The 8,892-nt window shown below is 36.6% G+C and overlaps 1 protein-coding gene across 3 annotated transcripts in view; it reads right to left on the bottom strand.

Annotated features, from left to right (window-relative positions):
* Galnt13 (polypeptide N-acetylgalactosaminyltransferase 13) overlaps positions 1–8,892 on the bottom strand; it is a 652,434-nt gene that overhangs the window by 606,453 nt on the left and 37,089 nt on the right. For all 3 annotated transcript variants that reach the window (XM_029563436.1, XM_008832879.2, XM_029563437.1), the window contains exon 2: positions 2,963–3,033. The gene's annotated coding sequence lies outside the window, so the exon portion shown is untranslated. The remainder of the gene's footprint in view (positions 1–2,962; positions 3,034–8,892) is intronic.

Here is an 8,892-nt window from a genome sequence, read left to right as displayed (position 1 = left end):
ACAGTATTGGTTCCCCAGGTGTCTGGGGCCCCAAGACTAGGAATGGCACAGGGTCCAAACTAGAGTATAGAACGGCAGCGGGGAGGCAGGGCGTGGGGGGTGGGGTGGAAGGGTGAATGAGGCTTAGGGAGTCCCGGCGCAGGGAGCTGCGCTATAGACTTACCCCAAGAGGCCTGAGGATAGTAGTCCATCCCATTTATTTTAAAAATAACAGGCTGGATTAGATTGATAGCATCTGTTTATGGTCCTGTATGCTGTTCTGGGACACTAGAGATCAGAAAAGGAAAATCCTTCTCTGGTAAGATAAGGTTCTTTATTCCTTCTCCATTTCATGCTAGAAGAAGGGTTTCAATAAACAGAGAGTTAAAGGGTAGAGAGCAAAGTTCCAGGAGAAATCCAAAGCAACAAATTCTCAGAGCAGATCAGGCCCACTATTTTTTTTTTAATGATGTTGAGAGTCAGGCTGGTTTTCTCCAGGCATCACTGTAATGTGGCATCACACAGCTGTAGAAGACAAGTCTATCTGAATACCTCATCCCTAACTTCCTTGTACTACATAAAGTGGTTGAGTGACTACTACAAGAAAAAGTGTGGTCAGTCACATCAAATTTGAAAAGTGTAGTAGAGGCATCGGTTATAGTTCCTGCCCTTAGAGTAGGAGCTTTTTATATGCAACAATTTCTTTAACCAAATAGCATATTTTGCAAGGGGATTAATTTTAGATTGTTGAATAGTCCTATCAGATCTTGGTATTAAACAATTTCTATTTCTTTTATTTGAAATTAAATCATAAAATATTCATTACTAAAGACTTCCTATGTATTATGTGAGGTTTGGGAATACTGTTTCATTACTTTAGCTAAGCCATGGAATCTCAGCATTTAGGTTAGCGGCATAAAGAAGCTTTAGAATTATGGAGGCCTCCAGCTTCATTCTTATGGATGTAAAATCCAAACTTTCTATTTCACTCTTCCCTGCTATAAAAAACAAGCATGATAACATGTCATTTTCATGAGCTTACTGCTCAGGTTGTTGCTGAATGTGAAGTGCACACAAAAGAGTCTTGATGAATGTTTTCTTGCCCACAGCATTTCAATTTCCATGAACTCCTTACAAAGCATTAGATGATTGTACACCCAAAATTTCTGGCAACCGGAAATGGTCACTATTTTGCTTTTATAAATATTCCCTGTCTTCCTCAAGATAAGAATTTCATTTCCATACATGCATCGCAACTGCTACCTCTTCTCTCCATTGACCCCACTTCTCTCCAAAATGTTCACAAAAATATTTTTCAACAAATGTCTGTACCTAACATGCACACACACACACAGACACACAGACACACAGACACACACACACACACGCACGCACGCACGCACGCACACACACACGCACACACAAACCGGATATTTGATTGAGTGGTTTGTTTTCCACCAAAAGCTCAAATAAGCACTTTTCTCTGTTTGTGGAGGCTGAAATTTGGTTTCTTCTTGAACATGTCAATCAACACTGCTCACTGAATACCCATATTAAGTACTTTATATGGCATGATTATGAAATTACAATGCTTAATTAGCAAACCTACTTGAATTGAAATATCCAAATAAATCAATTCCAAGTGAATACCAGCATTTGTTGTACATTTATGTAACTAAGAGATATATTAGTTTAACACATACCAAGTTTAAAGAGGTATTATGTTCATCTTCCATATCTAGATTTCTCCCATCTCCAGTTCCAGACTTAAAGCCTGATGTTCTGAATCCAGTCTGCATCATTAAGCAACCACCTCTGCCCCTTTATTATTGGCATAGTCATATTAGAAGACAATGGACAATATCAGCACTGCCATTATCCCCTCCTTGTTCTACTTTAACACTGATCTCCAGGTCATCCTGTTCATGTAACCAAGGTAGCTGAGAGATGATAGCTGAAACTCTGTGCCATGGTGCCTGTGATCTTTAACATACAGGACAGCACTGAGTCCTGGTGGGTGCTTTGTAAATTATTTCTGCTTGTTTAAGAATACTGAGGACTGTGCCTCGGACCTTAAGCATATTTAAACAAGAGCTCTGTCACTGACCTACATCCCCAGCCTGTGCTTTGGCTGGGAGATTAATTGAATGAAAACTTTTTAGAAATTTGAAAATCTAGGTGGCAAATAAATTTCCTTTCATGAATCTATATCTTTATTCATTTCCTACAAACTCAAAATTGCCTAATTTTGGAGTTGAAGTTTCATTTGAAATAAATATGGAGTGACATCAAGATAGATAATACAAAAAAATGAAAGAAAACAAACAAAATAACCTGTTCAGCATTGTGAGAGTAATGATGCAAAACCAAAATATCAAAGGAGTAATTGGACCATATTGAACTCTAATATATGGGCTCTTAAATGGAAACTTGGTGGAAGCAATTATTTGTGTAAAGTCTTTGTTGGAATCTACATTTAACAGTTTGAAGAGATTCTGAGCAAGTCATTAAAGCTTTGAGTGTCTCAGTCTCATCTAAACATGGGAATAAAAATTATGATCTTAAAATACTGAGGAAATTGCAAAGATAATGCTTATATAAATTGACTAATGTAAAAACATCTTAATATATTAATCTGATACTCGTTTTAAAATTTGCTACATCAACACTTGGCTAATGTCACTAATATTTCCTTAATTTTGTTTAATTAAGATCAGAAAAAATCTCATTTAAAGAATAAGTAAGAATGTTATATATGAATAATCTAGAAGAACAGTAAAATCAATGATTAGAAAATTTGAAATTATACAACTTAATTCAGACTAGCAAACAGCTCATTACTTTTTAACTTTCGTATACATTTTCCCTCAGCAATCATGAGCGTGAAGAACTGTAACTAAGAGTGTATTCTTTTTTGACTGTCTGCCAAATGCATTCAGCATGAGTGCAATTGAATGAAAAAGTAAAAATACATATTACTTACTGTATGTGGTGCTCAGCTATTTCAAACTGATTTGAAAATATTCATCCTCAGAATACTCCTACAAAATGCATCTGTGAAGGAGAAAAAAATCGAAAAATGTAAGACATTTGTCAAGGTCACAGAAAAATCAGTATAGATTAACATAGACACTACATACTTTTACATAATGAAATTAGATTTTGCAAAGTCCCTATTATACATCTAGTAAGTATAAAAGGCTGATGAACAGAAATATTCCCAAGTACTTTCAAATACTTTCCACAGCTGTCAAGGATACTCGAGAGGTAAGAATCTCAGTACCTGGCTCCAAAAGTACAGGTCTCAAAAAATAGTGATACAATCACATAGAAGTATCCAAAACTGTGATGTACTTATGAGTAAATTTAGGTGAAGATTTAAGGTGAGTCATCAAATCAAATAAGTTTTTTAAATGCCCTGTTGTCTGGAATAAGATCACTGAATTAGAAGAGAATTCTGCTTGGTTTTTCTAAAGAATTTCATCAATTCACTTTGTAATTGCATCTCAACTCTAACTGAAAGTCATGCATTGAGTAAAATGTAGGCATGCTGTTTTCACACCTCCCCAAACACACAAACAGATCTTTTATTTTCTGCAGAGTCAACGTAAGTTTAAGGAGAAAGTGATTTAATCAGGATTTATTAATTTATTTAGTTTAGAGAATAAATATTAAAAAGGCATATAAACTTTGAGAAACTCAAGATATTTCTTTTCAAATGGATCTTTTAAAAAAATCAATAGCTGACCAGCTGTCTGATAAATTCTGTTTCCTTGTGGTTATTCACCACCTCTGCCTCATAATCTTTTCGTCCATCTTTTGCAATGATCCCTGAGTCTTGGGAGGCAGAAGTTTAATATAGATTACTTATATAAACTCATAGCAAAGGTGACAGCATGCACAGACCCATGCAAGCTAAAACCAGAAAAAAAAAAAAAGTCCCAGCATAGACATGAGGAAGTGGGTGAGAAGCTCCAAGCTCACCTAAGAAAATTGTGGCAGCAGATGACTGTTGGGAGGAGCAGAGACAGTCTCTTTCAAGCATGGGACTCTTGGTAGGTTAATTAGGCTTCAGTGGATGGACTCACACTGAAGGACATTTGGAGACACAAATTAGATTCTATAGGACTTATTGTATATATAATAGAGTACATTAAACTGGATGGGGGCAGTAAGGGGAAGTGTGGCTAGTGGAGGGGATCTAAGTACCATCAAATTATATTGTATGAAAACTACAAAAATTTAATCATTAAAATCTGTTTCACAGCTACAGAAAAGGTAGAAAGAAAGCAGAAGTCTTTCTCCAGTTTGTCTTGTAAATAAATCTATGTTCCTTTACCAAAGCAATCAAACAAACAGAAATAGCAAATGAAAATAATACTGAGCCCTTTAAAATACAGTTCAATGTTTCAGACAGATCAGGCACATTATAGTAATCAAATACAAATTTCCAAGTAGAAAGCTACTTAAGAGAATTGTTAGTGCTCAGAGACCAAGGAAATTTCTGACCCAAGGAGTTCCAGAGTATTAAACAGAAAGACCATAGTGTTGTGATTTTGTTGATACCTAAACCTATCACAAACAAGTCAGAAGTTCAATGTTTAGAACAAGTGTCATGAGCTAAAGCCTTATTTATCTTCCTCTAGTGTAGAAACTAGTCTAAGACAGGCATTGCCTCTACCTGCCCTAGGAACAGATAGATGATTTTATTGGCTGTCAAAATAGGACTTCTGAAAAAGAAAGAAGAATGAGATAAAAATATCAAGATTGGAGCTAAATGGAAATAATAAACCAAGAAACCCTTAAAAAAAAAACTAGATATTTTTAGGTTTCAGTTTTCTGAGTTTAAAAATTACAAGTTAGTAGAATAATTATCTTCATATGTAATTTCAATAAAATTGTTAAGCTATAGCACCTACCACCTCCGTATCTTCATAAGTACATTGTGTACATGCAGCCCAGAAGGCAGTAGACTGAGCTAAACACTAACCATGTGACTTCTCAATTTGACATGCCCAATAGGAGATAATCACTGCCTCACAACCAGCATTCTGCCTGGGGTTTCATCTCCCAGACACCTGCTAGGAGGGATGCCCAACCTGGGGTCCCTGGATCACATGAGGTGGAGGACAGCATGAATTGGGCCCAACAAAAAATCATAAATTTATTTAAAATATTATGAGGTGAGTTTTTCTTAGTTTTTGTAATTTTTTTTCTAACTTAATTTTGTGATCTTCTGTCCAAAACTTCATAAATGATAACATTATTTTGAAGTGCCAAAAGATTGGATAGGCCTGTTACAGGCTGTAAATGGGACATGATCAAATTTGACCAATTGCATTGTACACAGTATTATAAAACAAATTTTAAAATTTATGTGGAACTACACAAAAATAAATAAACCTACATACCCAAAGGAACTATGAGCAAAAAGATCAAAGCAGGAGGCATTATGCAATGTGATTTCAAAGTATACTACAAAGCTGTTTTAATTGGAACAGCACCATGTTGGCATAAAAAGGACACATAAACTAACGAAACACAACAGAGGAACCTAGAAGTAAGCCCAGTCATTCGCAACCAGCCAATTCTGAACACCAAACAAATACAGTAGGGAACAGACAGCTTTTCAGTAAGCGGAAGTTGAAAAACTGAGCATCCACATACAGAACAATGAAATCAGAGCCTTATCTTCACAGCTAGACATTACAAAGTACTGAAAGAAAGGAGAGAAGAAATGTGTCAACATGTTGGGCTGTGCAAACATTTCTTGGACAAAACCCCAAAGGCACAAGTACTAAAGTAAAACGACAAGTAAGACTGAATTAAATTGAAAACTTACAGTACAGCAAATGAAAAAAAAATCAGCATATGCAAAATCCAAGAAAACATTTGCAAGCTACATAAGAGATAAGAAGCTAATACCCAGAAGATATAAAGAACTTCAAAGTTGCAAGGCAAGAAGCTAAAACTCCACTTTAAAAATCAGCAATAGGCCTAAATAAACATTTACTGAAAGAAACCATAAAAATATAGAACACAAAAATGTTCAGTGTCAGGGGCTGGAGAGATGGCTCAGCAGTTGAGAACACTGGTTGTTCTTACATAAGACCTGGATATGAATCCCAAGACCTGCACGGCAGCTAACAACTGTCCGTAACTCCAGCTTCAGGGGCTCCAATGGCCTCTTCCATCCTCTACAGGCATTGCACGACATGGGTGCACTTGCTTACATGCAGGCATACAAATTAAAAAAATTTAAAAATAATAAATAAAATATTTTTTAAATGTTCAGTATCACTGATCATCAGGAAAAAAACATCAAAATTATGAGACATTACCTTACTCTAGCAAGGACCACTTTCAAAAACACTAAGGACAGCAGTGCAGTTATATGTGGAGGAAAAGGGACACTCCCACACATTCGTGGAAATGTAAATAGTATAGTCACTGTGGAAAACAAAAAGAAAATTAAAACTACAACTACCTCATCACCCAGCAGTCTTACTCCTGTGTATATCTCCAATGGAGATGACTTTAGTCTTTTGAGGAAACAGCCACCTGCCCATGTTCATTGCTGCACTATTCACACAGCTAAAAATTGGAGACAACTTAAGTATTCTTCAACTGATGAGCTGACTTAAAAATGGAATACTACTAAGCCATAAAGAGAATGAAATATTGTGATTTCAACATGTATGAAAACAGATCATTATATTAAGTGACATAAGACGGATATAGAAAGACAAGTATATATTATTTTTTAACTGAGCTTTTGTAAGTTCATACAACAGTTCTTAAGTAGACCCCATCCCCAATCCATGCCATCCCCATCCCACCACGGGACCTCATGAATTTCACCATACATGTTAAGTTCTATTTATTCAGCCATTTGTACCCAAATGTCCTTCAGTATAAATTCGTCCACTGGAGTCTAGCCAGTCCATCTAGCGATTGTATGTAAGTCACACTCTCCCTTACCCAGCAGCAATCAGTCTCGAATAGTTCTCAGTCTAGTGCCAGCCCACCACCTATTTCTCTCTTCCCCTTTGAACCCTTGTTTAACTGAGTTTACGTGGGTCCTGTGCTGGTTGCCACCATTACCACAAGTTCACATGTGCAAGCTTCCAGTGGTCCAAGCAGTAGCCTCTACTTCCAGAAGCCTTTGCTTCCCTGTGTTCATGAACCAGCCCTGGCTTTTATTCCTGCAGGTGAACCTCTACAACTAAGGCTCATGGAACACAGTGGAACAAGGGGTAGAGAGACTCCATCTCTCAACTCTCACCAGTAAGCTTCCTTATTCAGCAGAGTGTGATGCACACAGAAGGTCACAATTGGCCAAGTTTTAAAGAATAAGAGACCGCAGATTGTGGGATAGGGCTCCTATATGGAACCTCATCCACTCACGGCTCAGGGACCATCGCAGAAGAGGGGGCAGGAAGTACATATCATTCATATGTGGGGTTCAAAAGAGTTTATCTCATGGGAGATGATAATACAACAGTGGTACCCAGTGAAGAGTAAGTAGCAAGAAGAAGATGGTGGGGGTTCTTTAAACAGGGACTAAGCTGTATTCTGGAGTTAAGAAATTATTGCACAGAGGGATCACCGTAGAGAATAATGTACAGTAATTAATGGCATTTTTAAAAAGTGAGAAGAAAGCAATGCAAATACTTCACTCTGACGTAATGATGCCCATTTAAGATGAATATGCTGACCCTAATTTTAATACCACATAATATATGTATATATCAAAGAATTCCAGGGTACCCCATAAATATACACTACATTTATGTTTTCTGTATCCATTAATGTGAGTTGAGCTGAAAAATGGCTAACATGTTTTTGTGTGTCATATTATATTCAAAATATTAAACAATATTAAAAACTGGGAGACTTTTTATAAGAATCTTTATGTATAATTTTTTAAACAATAAAAACTCTAAGACTGAGCTCCAAGCACACGTAAGAAACAGGGCAGTCTGCTCTTTTTACATTACATGTTTTATGTAACTAACCTATTCCTGAATTTTGCAAAACTCTTCCAATTTACCACTTTCAAGCATTGGAGTTTTTGCCCCAGGTGCAAGCCCTCCTTTCCTACCAACTACCATTAGCCCTCTGTGCTGTAAAGTTGGGGGTGGGACTTTTCCCTTACACGCTAATGCTCCTTACAACATTGCAGCTTTCTGGATTACCTATCCTAAAGTGAGTGATTCATTATCCTAAAGAATTTTCTTTATCTTACTTTTTCCTTTGAATTTCCATTTATTTAAGTACTTTCATTTGGCAGAGTGTGTACCATAGCACATGTGTGGTGGTCAAAGGACAATTTGGGAGAGTTGGTTCTCTCCTTCCCACTCTTTGTCTTGTCCCTACCATATATAGGTCTCAGAGATAGAACTCAGGTTGTCAGGATTGGCAGCAAGCACCTTGACTCGCTGATACATCTCATCAGTCCCTTTATTTTAACATTTTTAAAGTTACAGGAAAAAGTTACAAACACAAATCATTAATGTATCAAGAGAATTAATGATCTTAAGCAATGATTTTACATTTACCATGGGCACAGCATCCAAACAAATATATCCTACACTAATACATGCATCATGTAATAAAACAATTATAAATGGAAACCTTTGACTAAATTTAATAAATAGTAGCATGGTGGCACATGAGTTTAATCCCAGCACTAGGAGACAGAGGCAAATGAATGTCTGTGAGATCCAAGTCAGCCTGGGATGGTGTAGATATCAAGTTCCAGGCCAGCTGGGGCTATGTAGTGAGCCCCTGAGCCCATCTCAAGAAAACCATTAAAATAATTAATAATAATAATAATAATAATAATAAATAATAACAATAAAAAACCTGGATCAAGGGACCAATTATCACTAAAGTTGCAGTCTGGATAGT

The sequence above is a fragment of the Nannospalax galili genome, unplaced genomic scaffold, assembly GCF_000622305.1.
Source record: "Nannospalax galili isolate Female #2095 unplaced genomic scaffold, S.galili_v1.0 scaffold376, whole genome shotgun sequence".
NCBI classification, from domain to species: Eukaryota; Metazoa; Chordata; class Mammalia; order Rodentia; family Spalacidae; genus Nannospalax; species Nannospalax galili.
Note: the sequence above shows the minus strand (reverse complement) of the source record. Positions and strands in the feature narration are given on the sequence as shown.